At 36.3% G+C, this 24,032-nt stretch overlaps 1 pseudogene; it reads right to left on the bottom strand.

Moving 5' to 3' along the window:
* The window catches only part of LOC122351745, a 23,695-nt pseudogene extending 84 nt beyond the window's left edge, over window positions 1–23,611 (bottom strand).
* Window positions 23,612–24,032: the final 421 nt, after the last annotated feature.

Raw genomic sequence — 24,032 nt, forward strand, 5'->3', positions numbered from 1 at the left:
ATTAAAAACATTCAGGCTTGGCTGCGTCTGTGTGACGTTAGGCGCTTTTGCCATTCCAAGGCAGAGTTTCTGAGCTGTGCTCCTCTGGGGAGCCTTCGCCGGGCCCCTCCGTCGGGGACTGGGAGCTCTGGTCCAGAGAGTCCTGGGAAGAGTGAGTGGAGTCCGTATTGTTGAGTTCGTTCAGGGACTTGGACTCTGAGTCGTGACTCCCTCTGGCTGGACTGCTGCGGGACAGTGTGACTTGTGTGTTCCTCATGGGCTCCTCTTCCAGGTCTGACATTCTCTCGTGTTGTTTGTTGGCCAACTCTGGGAAGAGACAGGAAGTGAGATCAGCTGTAGATTGCGGACTGTATCTTATGAAACACTTACGGGTCACAACTGATGGGTCAATTAAAATTGAGTAAAAATGATATAGAAAACATTTTTACTTACAAATTTCTAGTAAATAAAAAAAATAGTAAATGAGTAATGCTAAAATGAACAGGAAATTTTAAAACATAAAGACTTAAACTATATTTACATATAAATGTAAAAGTGTAACAACAAGGGTTAATGTCTGTGAATTTTTTTTTTATTTTGAAGGAATGCAACAGAGATGTTAAGTTGAAGAATTTGTGGCATATTGCTTATTAGAGCTGCAAAACAATTAACCAAGATTAATTACATTTAAAATTAAAAAATAATATGTACATACTACATGTGTGTGTACTGTATATATTTATTATGTAAATATAACATATTTTTAAACACATGAACATATTTAAAAAAAGTAAATATATTTGTACTTGTATATTTCTATTAAATATGAATATAAATATTTTATATATAAATCTAACATATTTTTACTTAATATATGCATATATAACTGTGTGTGTGTATACATATATATGTAATAGATATACACATTACACAATGTAGTATGTAAAGATTTTTTTATTTTGAATGTAATTATTCTTGGTTTATGTTTTGCAGCTCTAATAAGCAATATGCCATTAAATTCTTCAACTTAACATCTCTGTTAAGTTGTTTCTTCATTTTTGAAAACTATAAACTAAAAACAAAAGTATTGTTTTTATCACTGTTTTCAGAACAATGTGTATTTAATATTTAATTATAATATAAAAAATTTAATGAAATAAAATATAAATGTTATTTTTTTATTTTAATAATATCTTACCATTTTATTTAAATGTAAACATATTTTGAGAAATTATATTTAAAATGCTAAATTATATTTTACGTATTAAGTATTTATTTTATGTATGCAATTTCTTTCTATACTTTCAGTTTTATATGTATACGTTTGTTATGCATTCATTTCTACATATATATTTTTCTTTTTCCAAAGTAAAAGTTGTTTTGTTGCTGCACCACCACGCAAATGTTTAGAGATACTAAAACGCTAATTAAAATGTCTAATCTAAAGCCTTAACATATGCACATCTGAAACATTTTTTTATGTTCACGTATTTATTTGCTTGTAATGAACGAGAGTCAGAAACGCAAACAGATGCAGACCTTGCACAGACAGCTCTTTCCAGCGCTCCTTGTTGTTCTGGATGATCTCAGAGAGCAGGTGTCGGACTCGTTTTAGGTCGATGCCGCACAGTGAGTAATCTGTAGTGCCCCCCTGCTCGTCATTCGAACCCCGACCGCTGTGTCTCTGCACTGACTCCACCACCGCAGCCGAGCCCCGACCTGTCAAACTGCACCGCGACGGCAGATTACACGCAGATTACCAATCTCTCCACCAAACACCTTCACCATGATGAACACGTGGCCGTCACCTCACCTTGACCTGCGCACACCCCCAGATTTGACAGCTTCCTCTGTGAGAGGACTAATGATCTTCTCTGTCGTGTCGACCAGAACAGAGAACGTGAGGCTCCACGATGAAATCGATGAACCCTTTCAAGGAAAAAAAGATTTGTTTAGAAACCTGTTTATTTAACCAGCTAGAAACTCATTAGCTTATAATGGCTTTTGATCCAATCTAGACGCCTTTAGTTATTGTGTCATTAAATCAAAACACATTTATTTTATGAGGGCCATTAAATAATACAAGAGAGCATGTAACTGCCTCAGCAGCCTCTTGATGGCAGAAAAGAGCTGAGCATGACGGTACTAAACGTTTTCAACAGAATAATAACACTGTTCTTATACAGTACTAGTCTCTCATACTATAATATATCTACAGTATTATAATATATATAGTGTGTACAAATATGCAAATTCTGCATAGAATACATTGATGTGCATGAGCAGCCTCAAGTGAAACAAACTCAGAATGCAAATGGATCCTGGTTAAGTTCATGTGCAACTTTGCACGGTTATCAATTTTTTATGACAGGTTCCTCACTCTCTAAATGAAAAATCTCTTTTATTTTATTCTATTCTATTACACACACACACACACACACACACACAGATTTCTAACTTTATATAACTGTAATATATTATTTTATATATAATCAATATCTAACTTTTATTTTGTTTTTCTAAAATAGTTTTTTTATTGTTTTTATTGTTATTCTGAAAATAAATAAATCAATAAATGAATGAATACATTTACTAAATAAAATTGTATATAAATAAAATATATAAAAGCACAGGAAAAATAAAAATGTATGTTATATATTTTACAAAATGAAAAAAAACTGTATCAGTCGCTCCAAACTGATATGCTGACTCATTAAGACAAATAATTTCTAAAAAAAAAAAAGCCTAATACCCATTTATGAAAATGTATACAACGTTGAATCAAAATATTTATTTCTAAAGGTAGTTTTTGTTATGTCTATTCAATGCTTTTTCTCAACTGAAGCAATAATTACCCCTACATAAAATTTTGGCGCGGTCATATCTCAGCTAAAATTGTGATCAATTTGATCGATTAATCAATACAATTAAATTTTAAAAAGCCCCGTTCTGAATAAACACTGAAGTTTTGTTAAAACAGTATCTGAAGGTGTTAATCTATTGTTTTAGTATTAAGATTAACACCTAACATTTGGTGGTCCAATTAAACAATGACTCAAAATAACAATGTTTATTTGTCAGCCTTGAAAATGGAAGGTCAAGCTGAGCATAAGGCATTATGGAATACATTATTCGACCGTCTGTCTATTTCACGCAAACACAAATACTACACAGTCATAGTAGAGGTAGTATGTGAGCATTGCTGTTCCAAACACGGCCTCGGTGTGTGTGCGTGCGTGTGTGTGTGTGTGTGTGTGTGTGTGCACTACTGTACCTATCTGAGACTGGGCAATCATGGTAGCTTTCCGGTCACACAGTGGAGAGAATGGCAGCCCTAGTTCTGCCTCCTTGTCACCCTGCAGAGACAATAAAAGAAGCAGAAAGAATTACTCACTCACCCCGATTCAGAGTCCTGTGAATAGTGTAATAAAACTTTTCCTCTTGCGTCTTTGTGCTGACAGAGACATCATGTACCCGTGATTTCTGAGCCAATGGGATTCTGAGAGCAACTTCCAAAACAAACTCAGAATGCAAATGGATCCTGGTTAAGTTCATGTGCAACTTTGCACGTTTATCAATTTTTATGACAGGTTCCCACTCACTCTCTAAATGAAAATTCTATCTCCTATTCTATTCTATTCTATTACGCACACACACACACACAATACAATGCAATTCTTATGTGCATCAACTCTTACATATGGTTATTTAACTGAAACTAGAATAATTAAAACATTTATTTAAAAAAACGACCCCAAACTTCCTCATCCTGCTGAGGATCGCTCTCTCGAGGGTTATATGAAGGACTTCCTTGCCCTCGCGAACAACTCGCGCCACCCGGACAGCTTCCTCTGCTCACTGTACTTCGAGGACTCGACAACTCCACACGAGTGAAGTTGTCCGGGACGGCCCTCGAGAGAGCATCGCCACATACATCGAGTGGGTGCTGGTGTCCTGCAATTCGCTTATGACTGCTGCGCTGGAGGACAACGACACCAGCCCCACTCCAGATCCAGAACCCAGCCTATCATCTCCCGCGTTGCGGAGCCCAAACCTGTGCCCACCGATGGCGCAGTCGCGGAGTCAGGCAGGACCACGGAACCATCACTGAGGAGAGCTGTGGAGCACCACCGGACCCGAGCCGACTGCGACAGACCAGGTGCGTGAGCCGGCAACAGAGTTCGCCACGGTGGAGACAGTTGACTGCAACGAGAGCGCGGAGTGGAGCTCCGCCCACTGCACATCGGCTGAGGATGAGTTGATCATCCACCTGGGGCTGCTGGATCTACAAGAGGAGCTGGACGATGTCGACCTGGACTTAGACTGGGCACCTCCCCTGTATCCAGAGTTCCTGTTCCCATTCAGCTATCCTGTTAGCCCGCTAGCTCCGCCCAGCCGTCCCGTTAACCCGCTGGTTCCGCCCAGCCGTCCTGAATGCCTGCCTCAACCCTAGAGACTGTTCCCTTCGTGGCGCTCCGTCCAGTTCCAGTGCATGCGCCCCAGCGCTCCGTCCAGTTCCAGTGCCCGCCTCCAGTTCCAGTGCCGCGCTCCGTCCAGTTTCAGTGCCCGCGCCCGTGTGCTCCGTCCCAGTTTTCAGTGCCTGCCTGCGCCACGAGCGCTCCGTCCAGTTCCAGTGCCTGCGCCACGTGTGCTCCCTCCAGTGCCCGTGCAGCCAGCGCCGCCACAAGTTTTCCCACCCTGGCCACACGCTGTCAATGGATCCCAGCAGCCCCTGCGCTCATCCTCAGCTCACCATCTGGAGCTCACCACGGGTCTGCCGGTCTCCCATCGCCCGCCGTGGGTGGAGGAGGATCCCTCGCCTCACCGTCCCGCCTCCGAGTCCCGGACTCCACATCGGCTCGTAGGCCCGGCGGCTCCCCTAGGCTCCTAGCTCCCTCCTCTCCACCATGGTCCGTCAGTCCACCAGCTCTACCAGGCTCCATTGTCCCTCCGGCTCCACCTTGGTCAGTCGTCGACCATCCGTCGCCTCCAGGATTCTCTCCTCCGACTTCGCCTCGCCCCTCCATCCTCCGGCTCTGTAAGGCTCCTCCTTCCTCCGGCCCACCTCAGTCCTCTGTCACTCTGGCTCCGCAGCGCCCTTCCAGTCCCCGTGTCCGCATCGGTCGCTGAAGCCCGCGGCATCACCTCTGGTCCTCCAGCGCCTCGCATCACTCCTGGCTCTTCGGCTCTCCGCCTCAGTCTCCTCCGCCGCCGGCAGTCGGCCCCATGGAGTCAATGGCCACTCCTCCATGGCTCCTCCCTCCGTCGGCGCTACCATGGACCATCATGGCTGGGCTCTGGATCTCCTCCTGCTCCGGACTCCTCCTGTCTCCTCCTGGCTCCTCTCTCCGTCTGCACCTCCCTGGACCCTTGGGGGGGCCGTCCTCCACCAGAATCTCCTCCCAAGATCCGGTATCCCCCAATTCTAAGTTTTGATTTTACTTTAGGTGCGAGGACACACCTTCCGCGTGGGGTGAGTAATGTCACGTCTCTGGACTCTTTTGTTATTGTTTGTGTCGTGCCACGTGCTCTCTGTGCCCTACCTTCCCTTCATGTTAATTGTATTATTGTCTTCAGCCGTGTCTTGTTAATTACCTTGTGTATTTAAGTCCTGTGTGTTTGTATTCCATTTGTCCGAACGTCAATGTCCATACGATGTCCTTACATGGTTTTTGTTCTGCCTGTCTGTATTTATTATTATTTTGCCCATTTTGGATTAAATCTGTTTAAGTTTATTTCACTTCTCGAGTGCTCTCTCCCGCGAAACCACGACCGTGACAATTATGTAAACAAAAACTTTTATTTCGGATGTGATTAATCGTTTGACAGCACTATTTAAAATATATTTTTTTAAATTATCTTAATGGTAGTAAAATAACACAGCTCTTGGATGGACTCCAGTTTTCCCTATGATAATGTTTGCATCTCTTAAGTGTGTGTCTCTGGGAGATCTGTTTGTTATGAGAGATAAATATTATGAAGAGTGTACCTGTCTGAAGAACTCCTCCATGAGCGCTTGTGTCCAGCGGTAGTGCAGTTTCCAGCCCTTAGCGGGATGGCTGATATCAGCCGCGTGCAGCATCAGGGACAGCGCTTTAGCCTTGTCTATTCTGATTGACAAATTCATCAGAGCTTCATCAGTCACATGCAAACACTTCATCACAAACACTAGCTGTAAAGCCACTGGAGTGCATGTAAACAAATTAGGAATTCATAAATTACACACACACACACACTTGCAAACAAAGGACAAGAGGATTGTGTATAAATGGCACCATCAGCCTCTGTCTGTCTTTCTCTGTTTAATATTTGTAATTAACAACTGTATTAATAGCTATGTTTTGGCTAAAATACTTACATTACTTTGTTTATTATAAGATGTATATTATTTATATTATTAAGATTTATACTGCTAAGTCAGTTAGGAAAAAAAAGACTACACTAAAGGAATAAATAAAAACATTAATATTACTACTGCCAAATGTGTTTTAAGTACAATATATATTTGAATCTACTATATGGTCAAAATGCTCAAACTTATAGTTTATAATGTATATTAAGATACTTTAAGTTTCATGAGTACAAAATCAGTAAATTAGAATAATTCACAGGATTTAATTCACAGCATTTTAAAATATATATATAAAATAAAAATATAAAAATAAAATATATAAAATTATTATTATTATTATTTTATTATTATTATAATTATTTTTATAGTATGCAGCGCATACAGTATAATTGTCCAACTACAAATTTTTGTTTATATAGTAGTGTATATTCAGTTTTGAGTTTATTATCTAGTCACTTAGCATATAATTTGTCCTTGGCATTGACCAAAAAGCCTAAGTAAAGAGTAAACAAGCAGACATAAAATCATTTTTAAATAAACTTGAAACGTCAAGTGAAATTTAAGATATCAAGAGTCTTAAAATAAATTACTCCACTTAAAGTCCTGTTAAAAATAATTTCTGCCAACAGAGCAAAGGATTTCTTCCATCAGAAAGACGTGCATCTGAAGTAGAAGAAAAAAAAAAGAAAAAGAGAGAAAATAAATGTAGATCTGAAATGTTTTTTTCCTGGGAAAACTGGGAAAATAGACCCTGGAGTTTTAGTAGTTTTTGTTAATAATCTTATGAGCCTAGTTAATGTCCTGTAGTCGACTGATTCTGTTTGGAGCTTAATGGATGCGAAAACAAAACAAATACTATAATTCATAAATTAACTAAGAGAAAAGTCTCTAGCCTTAAAGCATTTATTTCATCACACAGCATATATGTCATACAGTACCACCCTAACCGTCAAAAACCACTTTCATTTTCTTGTAATATGAATTCATTTTTACCTCAATTGCTCAACGACACCCAAACGGTTCATTTTTCAAACCCCACCTTTGCATGATGCTAATCTCATGTGATTGGTCAATTTTCACTTAAAAAGCAGCGCTTGTGAGCTCACTGCTGCCGCACTTTGTGTACACAGTGTTACCGGGAAACTGCTGTTTCTTTCAGACCAACGCGAAAAACTCCAAACAAGAGGAAGGGCAATATGCTTGACATCAACATGAAGCGTCTTGGGTTTCAAATGACTCTGCTTCAATGATTCAGAGTCAGAGCTCAGTCACGCATTTTCTCATTTTTAAAAACCCATAATACGGGCCTCGCGCTTACACCACAGGCGCACCACTCACCCTCGGGCTGCTGCAGAGTGTTCCTCATCGTCTTGATCTGCTGGAAATGGCAGGACATATCTGTGCTCATGACCATCTCGATCACCAGCGACGTGAGCTCTCTGTGAAAACACGACACAGCACAACTCAAAACACAGCCACTTTCCCCAGAACAGATCCTCCATTCCTCCCAGGTACCTCCAGTCATCCTTGGAGAGGTTGACCAGGATGTTCATCTCATCTCTCCTGCATGAGTCTGTAGGCTGCGCGCTACGTGGTGGTTTTCCAGAACCGAGCGATCGCTGTAGAGGATGGCTACTTCCGATCTGTGCAGGATCGAGGAAAAGAAGAGTCAAAAATATCCTACATTTTTGAAATAACTTTTGTTAGTTCACTTAAAAATGAAACATTTCATCATCATCATTTAGCTAGACTTCACGCCATTTGAAGTCTTTCTTCTTTCTTTCTTTCTTTTGTGGAACACAAAAGATGTTTTTATGAAAACGTATTGTCACCAGGGCTGTCAGTCTTCAAAAAGAACCATAAAAACAAGATGAAAGTAGATCATATGACTCATACAGTACCTTTCAAGTGTTCTGAAGTTTTGTAAAAGAAATTATGAAAATTTCAGTCATTTTGGCTAATAATACTGCCCTCGGTTGTTCGAACCTGTCAGTTTGTTGCCAGTCATGTGACGTAGAAGAACTAATTTGGCATCATTGATGTCAAACTTACATCATGAATCTAAAAGTGCTATATTTAAACTTAACACAAGAATTGTGATTTCAGTTGCACTTGTATATATTCAGAATTTTTATATACCTTTGGTTTGGGATTTATCATTTAACGTCAGTGATATATTTTATTGGACCGGTTTAAATATAGAAATATAGACATTTTTGAGTACGAAAAAGAGCAGCTTGACATGCGTCAGATTTTCTCTTCCCATGCAAGAATCAAGACGTTATAAACATTTTATTTATTCTGCTTCATTAAAAGTGCTAATATAAGTGAAGTAAAGTACCTGCTGTATATTGTATGCTGTTTTAAAAAGAAGACTCTTTGCCTACCAATGCTGCATTTATTTGTAAAAAGCTGTATTATAAAATAAATATGTAAAATAATTGTTTATAATGTTTCATTTGAAATATTATATATATATATATATATATATGTATATATATATATATATATATATATATACACACATATCATACATATATATATATATATATATATATATATATATATATATATATATATATATATATATATATATATATATATATATATATATATTATACACATCATATATCATATCTTTGTCATTGTTGTTGTTTTTGTCTTGTGTCATGTGTCTGTGTGCTCCTACCTTCCCCTTCCTATTAATTATATTATTGTCTTCACCTGTTTCTTGTTAATTTAGTCAAATTACCTTGTGTATTTAAGTCCTGTGTTTTGTGTTCAGTTTGTCTGATCATCGAGCTCCATAATGTAGGTTTATGTTCTGCCTGCCTGCATATATTTATTTTGCCTGTTTAGAGGATTAAATCTGTTTAAGTTTAATTTATTTAAACCACTACTGACACACACACACATATATATATATATATATATATATATATATATATATATATATATATATATATATATATATATATATATATATAAATTGCAGTCTTCAATATCACATGATTCTGCAGATATTTTTTTCTATTATATATGTTGAAAATTTGTGGTGCCTAAAATATATGTTTGATCAATAGAAAATTAAATTTAAAATACATAAAACACATAGTTTGTCATTAATTTGACACAAAAACATATTAAAACCCAAACAAGCAAACGTATTTCTTGAAAATAAGAGGGCTTTTTCTGAACCCAAATTCTGGAGATCTTCACACGTGTATTTCTAAGAAAACCCCATTTTATTCAGTGAGACACACAGCTATTACGCAGAATTAATTTTTTATTCTCTTGAGGAGTAAATCTGAGGTGGAACATCAGCAGTAATCAGAGATATCAAGAGTAATGGCTCCATTTTTCCCCATCACTGACGATGGAGCGCTCCTCCAAAACCCCTGCATGCTGCAGTGCCATCCGTTTCTAATGCTGTGATCTACTTTTCAGAACAATGACGTCTGCCATGGGCTGTCACACAAAATAAGACCTGTACTCAAGGATCCTTTGGCGTGTATTAATGCAAAAAAGATGTTCTGCCTGACGTGAATTAACACAAAGCAACAACAACATGAGCGGAGATTCTGACGTAGATCCTGCCACTGAAGATTAATTGAACACATGATCAATCCCCAGAGCTCAGCTGCGCAACCCACCAGAAGCAAGATAAACTGTGTTAGAATGTGATCAGTGTTATATCTCTGTCTAGTACATACACATACACTATCTCTGTTGCTTTTACACTAGGCTCCAGTCCAAAATCCCAGTAAGCTGCCTACGTTAGGCAGCATTTTAATGCATCATAGATACGCTCTGGATGCAAACACTGTTCCAAATGCTAGGTAGCATCATTATAATTTTAGAAAACTCGATATAGCCAAATTTAAAGCCTCAGTCCAATTTAAGGCAATAATGCAAATGCACTGCGACAAGCTAGCTTTAAAAAAATCATTTAAGGCCTAAGAAATGCTTATTAAAATAATTTATAATAATACAAATTGTATAAATATTTTACAAATATTAATTCATGCCATAAGGCTTCATTTTAAATAAAATAATTTATAATAATTTGAAGATTTATTAATAATAGAAAATATTTTCAAAGAAAAAATGTTTAAAAAGGTTCATGTAATATAAATTAAAATATATAATCATTATCTGAATCACAATATGATTTAATTTATAACAAGAAACAAGTATTTAACTTAAATACTAAATATTAATTAGCTTGCTTATGTCTAGATTTCATAGAATTTCCCGCAGATGCAGGTCTGATGTTATTGTGTCTTTGAAAGCCAGTGTAAAGCTATTTTTCATAGCAGGTACCTTTCATTGACTCCAAGGTGAGGGAAATTTTGGATAAATGAAAATTTTAAGGTAGCTTATTTGAAACAGCTGGCTGTTTCTTATGGTCACCACACACCTGGTCTGGATGTGGGAGTTATTGGTGGTTCCAGTGTGTTCAAAGTCGTGGATAGCAGCGGCAAACACCATGGCCAATATTTCCAGTTCAGTGAGCCAGTGCTGTGAGAGAGCAAACCAGTCAGTCATTACCCAAATAACCATCATTACCGTGATTCAACATCATCGAAATGAATTTCAACAGCTGCGCGTATTAACCTGTGAGTTAAGACCTCAAGCGCTCAGCTCATATTGACTACAAACAGATGTCATATTTGTGGGTGCAGACATGCATGCACAATTCACTGAGCGCTCACTCACCATAATGCCAGTGTGTAGCATCAGATAGTGTGCTGTCTGCGTGACATCGGCAGCGTGGATCAGATTGTGATAAGGGGTTTCTGTGCTTGCTGTGCTTGATTTCCAGAGCTTCCACAAATGACACAAGGAGGACACTGGTATCTGCACAGAGAAAAAAAATAAAACATAGCATAACTCTGTTTTAACTACACTACTATTCAAAAGTTTGGGGTCGGTCAGAATTTAAATAATTTATAAAAAAAAAAATTAAATATTTTTTTTTTTATTTTTTAAATTATTATTATTTTTTTTTTTTTAAATGCTGCAGAAATGAAAATTTATTTTAGTTATTTATCTTAATTTAACATAATTGTGCCTTTTATATCTAATAATTTCAATCTTATATCTCACATCTTTAAGGTAAAATAACTTTATTTTATTTATAAATTAAATAAAAGAAAATTGGATTAGATTTGTTTAAAACTTTCTCTCACAATTACTTTTTGAGGCAAAAACAATATTGTCTATTTTTTTCTGTCAGTGATTTGTGAGTCTTTTTTACCCCTCTATGTTCCTTCATAATTACAGTAAATGCAGACTGCAAACTCCTAAATCTTTTATTTTATCTTTATCTAAACATCTGTAGACTTTCAATGAGATTAATAGAACACCGTACTAAAATATACCTACACTGTTGTTATTATTAACTCAAACTAAAAATCTTTTCCATAATTAAAACTAAATAATATATAATATAAAAATATAAAAGCAGAAGCAGCATATAAGATGAAAATGATGCACTGAAAAGTAAACTAAAAAAAGTTTAAGGTAAAGTTCTAATAACACAAAAATAAAAATGAAAAATAAATGAAGACTAAATAGAAATGATAAAAATTAAATAAATAAAAATAAAAATAGAAAATAAAAATATCAACATCCATATAATTTTTTAAATGATTTTTAATGGAACTCATTCCTGATTTTCAACCCAACTAGAGACACAGAATGGGCTTGCAGGCTTAAATCCAGCCACAGCAGATTAATGGAGCATGTCACAGGCAGCCAAAGTGTAAAAGAGCGTTTCAGGAGAGTTATATCCATGTGTAATCATACGAAGAGAAGGGACTCCATACATGACCATCTAAACCCAAACACAGGCCACATGTGTTGCTTGCATTTACAATGTAATCATGAGGCTCCGTGCGTGTGAGTTTACAGTCTGTCGTCACTGTGCTGGAGAAAAGGGTAAGAGGTGATGAGAGCCGACACAATGGTGAAAAACAAAGAAAGAGCGCAGATGGAAAATGTCAGATGACTCGTGCATCAGATGTATATCACATATAAATCTCCTGTTGCAGGAAAAAAACATGCATGCTTTGGAGACAGCATCGGCTTTGGGTAAAACTTTGGCTAAGAAAAAGTGTGATACCAAAAGGATGAAATCATAATGTATTATAAAAAACAGTTTACATAACAACTCACTTTCAAACCTGTATGAGTTTCTTTCTTCCATTGAATGCAAACAGATTATTTGATGAGCTTGTTACTCTTTTCCATGCAGTCAGAAAGAATGTAGATCGAAGCTTTTAAGATTAAAAATCATGCAAAACAACTGCAAAGCATATTATAAAACTAGCTCATTTAACTTATCCATTGTATTTTAGAATCTTTTGATGAAAAATGATTTTTTTGTCAGTAATGACACATTATTTGAGTCTAATCTTAATTGAACATTGAATCTGGTTTCTGAGACTGAATCACTAAATCAGACTGAATCAGTTATAGAGTACTCCTAATTAAATGAATCTGAACTGATTCATTGATTAGAATGAACTGAATTACTAATAAAAATTAAATGCAGTAAATACAGTAATATTTTTTGCAAAGATTTTTCACGTACTTTTGAAGCTTGAACACTTCAGTCCTTACTTTTCGTAACTGCATAAAAAGGATGCAAATACAAATATAGTTTGAAAGGACATAAGGGTAAGTAAATGACAGATTTAATTTTATTCAGTGGCAGCACGGCAGTTTCCCTAAGGGTGTATGAGTCAGTATCCCAGGTAAGCAATGCATTTAATATCGCAGTCTTGGATGTGTGTCTGCTTTTCAGTTTCTACGTACCCTGAAGCGGCTGATCAGGTCATATCTGGTGAGAAGTTCATACACCAGGAACTTCAGAGCGTGTTCTACTGCTCGCCTCTTGAAGCGTGAAGACGTCAAATGACCATTTATCAACATCCTGAAAAAGAGCAAGACTCCCTATGAATTCATGGCAGATACAGTATAAAAGTTTAAGGAAACGGACTAAAGCCATGTTATAGTCTAGCGTAAAGATAATCTGTACCTTTAGAGCAGTAATCACAGATGGTGGATAGGTCAACCCTGCCATGTTGGATGTTCTTCTGTACATTCTGCAAACACACACAAACCATCATAAGCCTTTTTCTATGACTATGGCCATTTCTGTGAACAAATCACAATGTAATGTTACATTTACAGATTCGCATGGATCCATAATTAATTGCATTTAATTAATTGGTATTGAATATTTTTGGAAGTATTACTGCATACTCTATCTACAACTGTTTTAAAAGCTCTTTCTTTTTATGCATGCGAATTATCCGTCACATCATGTATGGCTAATGATTAAAGTGGTTGGAAACTTCTGACTTTAATGTAAAATATAACATTTCTTGTACATTTATACAAACTTTAACCTAAATTCTTCGTGTGAAAGAAGAGGTTTAAACTACTTATATAAATTATGTTCATCGGATCAAAACTATGATTTTATATTATAAAAAAGTTTTTAAGTGAATCTCAGAGAAGCCTTTAAGCTGACACTGTAAGTGACATTATACAAGCTCATTCAATTGTTAATCACAGTCAGAAGGGTTTTATTAAAGTCTGTAGTAATAATGGAGCTTCACTGAAGTGTTTAAGAGACGAGGACGGAGGAGAGGATATTACATACAGGATCAAACTGCAGAAACAACACTGGACTTTTTGGATTTTGACAGCGCGATAAATTCAGTTTTGATACATCTACATGTGGTTGACTGAACCTTCACAGAACTTTATTCCCTTGCACGAGAACATTCAAGTTGGAATCAAGGCAAAAAAATATGCAGGGCATAACACTAAAATTTTCCTTTTTTAATAAGTCTGGAAAAGCACTTAAAACCTTAAAACGTCATGCTATTTCTCACAGTCCAGAGTCCAAAATAATAGTACATCATGATCAAATCTCGGTTCCAGCGTGCTTAACTTGGCTCTGGCTAATAAATCATAATAATGGAAAATGAACAGGATCACACAGAACATTTTTTTCTAAATATGAAGAGCAAAATAAATAAATAAGCTCACTGTGTGAGTTTTAAATTCAACAGTTATCACCTGGACATCATCTAATGCTAGTCTTTTGTAATATCTCTGTATTTTTTGTAATATCTCTATATATCTCTTTTTTTTATTTTACTATAACAGTTCCTTGATGACATCATACTCCAAGTGACATCATTCTAGCAGGCAACTAAAACATTCCAACTTTAATTATACATATAATTATATAATTATCTTTAACACTTACATTTAATCTATTTAATCTATTTCTGAATTTCTGAGCTTGTTGTAAGACTAATATATATATATATATATATATATATATATATATATATATATATATATATATATATTTTTTTATTATATATATTTTTTTTTTTTTTAATCTTTTTTTTCTCCTATCTATTATTAAGAGAGCCCTAACATGCGTTCAATATCACACAGCACCCGATGATCATTGCTTCAAGCTCAACAGGTGTCTATGACATTCTGAATGAGTTTCCATGGAAATGAGGAGCTCTGCCCATGTAAGAGGGAGCGGCTCGCACATTACTCAGACATGAGAGTGCATGCCACAGAGAGGACGGACTGCACGATGCAAATGGAGTGGATCGAGACATTCATTTTCAGTTACTGGAAAAGATTATGCAGAACAAGCCCTTAAGAGAGTCTTACGTGTCAGTAATCTTGGTAGACATTTTCCCAGTTAGCAGGAAAAAAACAGGCAGGTCTGTGAAATGGGATTGTCTGTATGATTTAAACTCACTTAGGGGCACATATAAAACGCAGTCAAACAGTGAGCAGCCTACCTAGGCCACTTCCTTTAAAGGACACACCTTTGGTCAAGATGGAACTAGTTTAGAATGCTCTACATTATTTTTAAATTTAATGTTAGCATGTTTTTATTTAAAAGTCCAATTCTGGCTATTAACAAACCATTAACTATACACTTTGCTGCTTATTGATTATTTAGGTTTTGGTAGGATTAGGGATGTAGAATATCGTCATGCAGAATATGTGCTATATATATACTAATAAACATTGGACTGATACTTTTCAGTACTGAAAAGTTATTTTGAAGAATGTTGATAAGCAAGATGTTTTTTTTTTTTTTTTAAAATTTTAAAATGTCTGGTTATCGGCATTTTTCAAACAATATCAGAATAACATGAGGGTGATTAAACAACGGTAGAATATTAATATTAATGAGTTTAATTTCTGATCATGGCGAACACACTAACTCTTAGATAACGCACGCGAGCAGAATAGATACCGCTCAACAAAGATCCCAGCCTGAACGGCGCGTGAACGATGCTGCGGAACCGGGCTTTTCTTCCGGCCGTCTCGCACTACTCCCATCTTCCTGGTGAAGGTGGAGGCCAGCCAATCTCGCACCTCCATGGGCACAGAGTCTGCCTGGATATCACTGAGCTCATCCTCTGTGTCCAGAAGTCGCCTGGAGAACAACAAAGATTTTCAGAGAGGATATTACTACAAAGAGCCTACGGTAGCTGCTGTGAAGAGTCTACAGCATGACCTTTACCAAGATAAATATTGTATGTTATTAAGCGAGGCAAAGGAGTGCAAGCGGTAGCAATTGGTAGCAGTTTTGATGAACTGATTAAAAATATTGGTTACACTTTATATTAGGTGGCCTTAACTACTATGCACTTACATCAGAAATGAGTGAAATGTACTTATTGTGCTCATATTGTATTGCAAAAACACTTTTGCTGCTATTGAGGTGGGATGAGTAAAGTTTTGGTGGTATGGGTTTAAAGATGGGTTAAAGGGTTGGTCAACAGTGTAATTAATAATAAATGTAATTACAGTAATTAATTACATATTAGGTATCTTTTAAAATATAAGTACAATGTAAAAACATGTATGTACGCAGTAACTGCATTGTACCAAATTATTAATTAAAATGTAAATACATAGTAGTCACTAATAAAGGATAGTAGCCACTTAATAAAAAGTGGGACCAAAATATTTTAGCACTATAAAATTTACCATTTTCTGCTTTCGAATATTAAGTTCTGAATATCGCAAATAATACAAAAAGTCAATAAAAACAGGAAAACATTAATAATCATCATGACATCTCATCAACACTGTTTTCAGCTTCGGTAATTGAAAACATACAGTCTGGTCGACCTATATCCGCATGTGGTCGACCTATATCGGTCAGCAGGGAATCTGTGCTCTAGTGACAGAAAACATCATTGGAAATCAGAAGTACAGGGCTGTAAAACCCATAGGAGGCTGCAGCCTACATTCAGATGTGCGTCGGTGGGTGTTACAATCGCTGGAATGTGCAATAACTGATGTGTAAAGATTAAGAATATTGCATTTAGGCGTTATTTTTGGTTCTGTATGTGGATTGTAATAGGGTGAGTTTTACAAAACCTGTCAGGAATATGTCCTAGTCATATTTCACACCTAAGTAAAAAAAAAAAATCCTTATAGGAAATGCAGCCCATTTTCAAAAACAGAAACAAATAAACCCTTGAAATGGAAATGGTATTGTATTTAGTAAAATGTGTATGTGTTTGGTTGTGTGTGGTGAAAGAAAGAGATTCACTTTTATTTACACAGCAGTGAAGTGAAGTGAAAAATAAACATTAACATAGCCCTAATGTATGCTTTATTGGCTAAAAATAATATGCCTGAAAATATTTTAATAATATTTTATTTATTAGAGATGAAAAAAGTACTCTCATTCCTTTAATTTAATAATACAAAATATTAAAACAATAAATTAATAAAATAATTACATTATATTCTAAAACATTAATAAAGGATTATATAGTATTATAAAACATATACATTGTAAAGTAGTCAATTTTTCAAAATCCAAATAAATAATCCAAATAAATAATCCACTGATGTATGGTTTGATAACTATATTTGGCCAATATCTGTAAATCTGAGGGTAAAAAAATATCAATATTGAGAACATCACCTTTAAAGCTGTTCTTAGTAATGAATATTACTAATCAAAATGAAGTTTTAAAAGTATTTATGATAGGAAATGTACAAAATATATGCAGGGAACAGAATCTTTACTATATATTGTAATAATCTGTGGCATTAAAAATATATATAATTTAATCTATACAGTGTATATTTGGTTATTGTTATAAATATTCCCATGCTACTTATGTTTTGTGGTCCAGGGTCTCTCTCTCTCTCCCACACACAAAAATACATTTATTACAATAAGGAGAATTAAAAAACTCTAAAGTAAAAGATATAACAGCCCTAAAATATCCATTATTAACGCAATTGATCTTTTATATTAATAATTATGTGTTGTAGTGGGCAAAATACTTTCATACAAAGCATTAGTATATGGTAAAATGTGATCTGTACATGTTTTTGTGACCAATAAAGCCAAATGCAGTTCCACAACTGTGTGATGTTCTGAACTGAAAGTGCTGTTTACGCAGTATGTGCAGACAGAAAGCAAGAAAACGTCTCCACAGCCACTCGCTCATTTTCTCATAGTGCCGTGACTCATCCTGCCTCGCTCTATCGGAGAGAAGGCAGTATTCAACGCTGAAGTACCTTAAGCAACCAGCATAAGATTAAATAAATAAGCTTTTCCTGAGAAATGAATGCATGCAGAAAGAATAGTGACTGTTATTGCTCAGTCTTACGTAGGAAGCTTAGCGGCGCAGGAAATGCGACATGTTATCATAACAAATATTCACGAGTTCCAGTAACAAGCTAAAATTGCTCTGCAAAGCTGCTACCATGGAAATACATCCTGTGCCTGTCATTAGGAAAACGTAATTAGCCATAGCTGAGTCTGTCTAAACACAAGCCCATCAAACGAGGCTGTCAGGGCTCTAGTGGGACAACGCTAGCGCTCTGTACACGTCAGTCTGAAGCACAACCCGAGAGACAGAGCTCTAGGTCTCGGTTAATTAGGATCGAGGGCCCATGGGATGCCTGGCTCTGCCGACTAACTGTGAGGCTGACTTCCACGGGGAGCGAGCTGAGCATGTATACTCTTCAGATGAATGTGAACCTGCTGGAAATAAAGATGAGAATGCTTGAACGACAAAAGCGTGGACTAGATAATCCTTCTGGGAGAGAACACTCATACCATTAATATGTTATACTTCCTTCCTATGGTCTCCATTAAAGTAAAAGAGAACCAAGCAGCTACGTTTACTTAGAAGAAAACTAGATGCATCTTTAAAGAATTACAGCACATTTTACTCACCTCCAAACTATCCTTAATTATATGACTTTCTTTCAGAAGAACACAGTCGGAGTTAAAAAAATGATCCTGGCTCTTCCAAGCTTGTTAATGCTTGGAATTTAAAGAGCTTCAAACTTACTTTCCACGAAGTAACCATTATTTTGAAGCTCTATAAATCGGATATATCCGGATATATGTAAAACTAATCTATACGACCTTTGGGGGGGATATCATATGTCCTCCAAAGCAGATAGATGGGTTTTTGTATAAAGAATTTGATTTAATTTTTAGATAATATATATATATAATAATATACAATTTTCAAATTATAACCTAAATACCTTCCGGTAAATGGTTAGCGTGTGCGTCCCTCGCGCGTCATGGCCGACCTTTGACTTGGCAGAAGTCAGCCAAGCTTATGCACCTCTCTGGGATGCACACACGGAAGTCAGGTATTTGGGTTATTTAGGTTATAATTTGAACACTAAAAACATTTTTGTTGCAATCCATCGATCTGCTTCAGAGAACATATAGAAACCCCCAAAGGGCGTATAGGTTAGTTTTACCTTACAGTACTTGCAGATATATCCGATTTACAGAGTTTCAAAGTAATGGTCACTATCCACCAGCATTACTAAGCCTGGAAAAGCCAGGAAGAAAGTCAAACACACCTAGAATGGCTGGGTGAGGAAGAAATGTTGAAATATTGAAACATTAGTCAGAACTGACCCATGCTGTTCATCCAGTATTGTAGGAATTTTACTCTGAGAATGCATTTGAATTTGAATAAAATTACAATTTAAAATATGCTGTTATATTAAGTGAAATCAGTAATATTGTGAAACATTATAACAATTAGATCCCTTGATTTTGCTAAATCATGAACACAAATTAGAAATAGAGAGAATTAGTGAATTGCGCGCACAATTCAGCAAGCTGTGCAATTAGTTCAGGTTTCTTTAATGGATAGGAATTTCAGTACAGTATTTATTTGAGCAATGCAAAGCTTTTGATCAATTCAACACATCTCTGATTAAAGCATTAATTAAAAAATAAATAAATCCATCAACTGTTATAATGTTAACAACCTGCTGTGACATATAAGTCACTACAATATTTTCGTAACTTGCTTTATATAATTTTGTTCAAGAAAAGTATTAAATCCAGGTTAAGTGTAATCTAATAATAAGTTACTAAAACATTAGAATTGTTGCATATGCTGAAACATACCTATCCAGACAGACCACCATTTTGGAAATGTTGCCATGACAGCAAAATAATAATCACCAGTGTTTGTGACACCCAAGTTATCGTGGGTTGTCAGTCAAAAATCTTTACATTATAAAAATATTTATAACAACATGTCCTCCAACCAATACGTCTGTGTAGGCTGTTTACACAAATCCCTGAAATACAGCCCATCAAAGTCTATACTACAATTGTGCCTACACTATTTCGTACTATTTTATCTGCTTCGCAATTTCGGCCTCGTGTAGCTCAGCCTGTAGAGCATCACGTTCATGAGATGTGACAATGCACTTACACCACTGAAACCTGACAACGCCCAACGCTCATAATACATAAACAGGTTATAATTTAAGATTTTGTAACGGGTAGGTTTAGCTGTGGATTAGGTATGGTCATTTGTACAAATTTACACCCATCAAAATACTGTTTTAATTACAGTGGGATCGGTGATTAAAACAGGGTGTGATTCGTACGAACAAAAACGCGACGGACGCAACATGGCATTGTCATTATTTTTACACGCTAGAGGGCGCTTAACCTAAAATAGTAAATAATAAACATAGGTTGTATAAGTTACTTGCATAAACAACCTATACGCTCATTTTTTTTGTGGGAGGACAGGCTGTTTTGCAAGTTGTATAAAATATATTAATAAAACAAAAATCATTGAAGTTTAAAAATCATGAAAATAATATTTTACACACAGTTTACATCAAGTGTTACTTGCTGGTACTTATTTCAGAGTGAAAATTGTTTCACAGACACCTGTTCCTTTAAGCGTAGTGTTATAAATCGGCATGCTAGCAGCTAAACTGGTATGTGTATAATAGTAAGTGACACTTTACAAGGCCATTAAAACTCTGACCGCTTTTAGCGCTTTTTCATCAATCACCCGACAGACCTTATAACCATCACTTACATAGCTGAAAACAAGCATACACTGTACTGCACTGTACAGCCTTTTGATGTTATTTACAGCATACTCTGCAGTCACCTGCCACTCAAACGGCATTTATTGTATTAAGAACAAAAAGAGTGCAACTTCTTTTCCACCGCTATAGTTGGCAACCTTACATGCGAGAGCGTTGAAAGCCAAGCGTTCACTTACCTAGTTTCGTCAATGTACACTGCTTCCAGAACCGACGCGCATATTCGATGTTTTTCCTCAGATCTCGACGTTCACCTCCCCTTATCCAGCTGCTTCACCAGACATCTCAATCTGCAGGAGAACAACAGTCGATGTTGAGGAAATTCAGGAAAATTCCACCTCTGATCCGACAGCTCTGATGCTATTCTTTGACATTCCACTGTCGGGTGCCACGGAAATAGTTCACATTTTTACATCATTTATTCAACCGCATATCTGTATTATTTTATTTCATCTGTGAAACGCAAAACAGAGATGTTGAAAGTCTGGCTCGAACCCTAAAATCACCGTCTACTTTCATTAAAAAGAGCAGCTCGGAAAGGAAGTCATGTGGGTTCGGAATGACACGAGGGTGTGTAATGATGATAAAAATTCTCATTGTTGTGTGAAAAACCAACAACAAATACACACAAAGAGATATCTGTCCGTGACACAGGAGAACGCAATCTGTTTTATAAGACGACGAAAGCGGATAAATGAGACAGGCACTGCCAATTCCACACCCACAGAACAAACAATGAGCGTTAAACGTATAAAATAAAAGATTACAGTTCATCAGCGTCTTAATCATCAAATCTCATGAGCTAAAACGCTACGCTCAGTTAATCTCTCATAGCACTCACAATAAGACTTTTCTTTTTAATAAGCTTAAGCAAATATATTGGCAGAGTTAATGTGAGGTAACCCTTTAAATATGTAGGTTGAAAAAACTAAGTTAACATTTGACAGTAATGAATTCCCATGTAATCCAATCACATGCTGCCTCCATTCCTTGTTTTCCAGAACAACATCCCTCTTATCGCTCCTGAAAAATTCGTATAGCGTAAAAATGATTTACACAGTGCAAACGAGACGAACAAGAAGAACAAAAATATAGAAAAATATAACATGACTCCACCAAATCTACATCGCTTGTGAATCGTTTTTGACGCTTGAGGTTCTCTTAAAAAAGTAAAAATAATTTTCAATTAAGACAAATTTGCAAACACATTAAAGAAATTAAAGAGAATTAGAGGAGTTTATATGAGAGTTCATGAGGTTATGAGTTCATATCAACTTCCTGTATTTGAACACAAGCACAATTTTTTTATTTTTTTTGCAGCTGACCAAAACATATTAAAGTTAAATGTAAATCTGAGCTGTTTCAACTGAAAACTTTTTTGTCTTAAGATGCACACCAGTAATGTTTTTTTTAATGCATGTTTATAAAAATGTTCTAATTGAACTATGGCCTAATCCTGGCTTAGGCTAAGGCCTCTGTGAATATGGGGCTTAAAGTGCACACTCTGAGCTTTAATTACAAACTATTTTTAAACACAGCCCCACACACATTTTTCAGGGACTAAATAAGCATAAATAAATAGTTAATATTTAATATTTTTTTGTTGAATCCTTTGCTGGCAATGACTGCCTTAAATCTGGATCTCATAAACATCACCAGAGACTGAGTTTCCTCCTTTGTAAAGCTTTTTGCCAGGCTTTTTACTGAAGCTGAGTTGGGTTGTTGTTTGTTTATGGGTCACAATCACAGCAACGCGATGCAAATCGAAGACACATTTGCTGCTGATATCTAAAACAATAGCTTGATATTTCAGGACTAGAGATCCTTACTACATATGAAACAAGATTTGCTGACTATAAGGCATAATGAAAATATAATACAAAACCATTAAATCCAGACCACACTTTATACAACTTTATGCACACTAATTTTATCTTCTTGAACCACATTCGAAAACCATTGAAAACAAATGTACACTTTATTTAAGGTATGCTAATCCATTCACAAGAGTCCTAGACAACAACGGAAGTACCACCCACTCATCTGTCAATCACACTGCACCAAGGTATCTGGCAGAGTATCTGCAGCTTTAAAAGAAACAAGCAGGCGATTGATGGTTGAAGCGCCAGGCACAGTCTGTCATTCCAGTTAATACTGGTATTCCACTAAAAGGGTAGGTAACACTTCTGTTAATCAGCCAAGAGGGCAGAGTTATGGAGCGATAATAATCTCAAAACGCCAAATGTCCTCTGATTAATGTCTGCTTTCTCAATCACCCAGCCGCTTTTTGTTTATGACAGTGGTCTGTAACGTAGCAACTCGAATAAACACCTCTTCATCAGCGTGCTATTGACAGATATACACACACGCCTAAACTCAAACTGGATGAGGCTCTGCCCACAGAACCGCCATGACGGGATGAAAGACAAACAACAGCAGGAATACAAACAGATGAAACCAATGGTTAAGTGAAAAGAAACAGCAGTGAACACAGAGGCATGCTGTTTTGTCTGTCTGTGTTGATTCTCCTGAAGTCTGACCTGACTTCATTCTCCATCCATTCCCAATTCCAGTCACGATAGGATCTGGAATGATGTCTGACTCTGATTGTAGTCCGGGGTGGATCAGAATAACATCTGATGTGAAAATGAGCGTAAATGTTCACGTGTAAACTGCTCTCAAAGCCGAGCTAGTCATTCTTGCATTCACTGCAATTTGTCTGTCAAGTATGTGACCGGAAAGAATGAATTACCTTTGGAAGATCCTCTGTCGGTTCTGTGAAAACGCGGGTCTGATACTCCTGCGGCTCTTTTCATGTGAGTATTTTGACAAATTACTGGATTTCATCACGCGAACTGAGAGCAGAGGTGCAGAAATACTTCATGACATAAGCGCATACTGACACAAACTTTACCAAATGTGGATTTCAGTGAGATCCAAAGAGTTCAGCCAAAGTGTTGCAGCCCAGTGGAAAATATTATATGTCTCATTCTAACAAACTAAAAAACGATTTCCAACTATACCACAAAGTCGTAAATAAATCAGATATATTTTTTATTTTATTATTTTTTATACATTTATTTGATTCTCTTTTTGCCCACTCCCTCAAATTCTTTTTTTTCAAAATTTCATGTTTGATTAAATTTTTTGATGTTCTCATTGTTGTTAACTATTATTAACTACAGTTTCACCTTTAATTTAAGCAAAGATGCAAAAATAAAGACTTACTGGTCTAAATTCATCTAAATTCATTGGTTAAGCCAATCTA

This window comes from Puntigrus tetrazona, chromosome 9 (genome assembly GCF_018831695.1).
Source record: "Puntigrus tetrazona isolate hp1 chromosome 9, ASM1883169v1, whole genome shotgun sequence".
NCBI classification, from domain to species: Eukaryota; Metazoa; Chordata; class Actinopteri; order Cypriniformes; family Cyprinidae; genus Puntigrus; species Puntigrus tetrazona.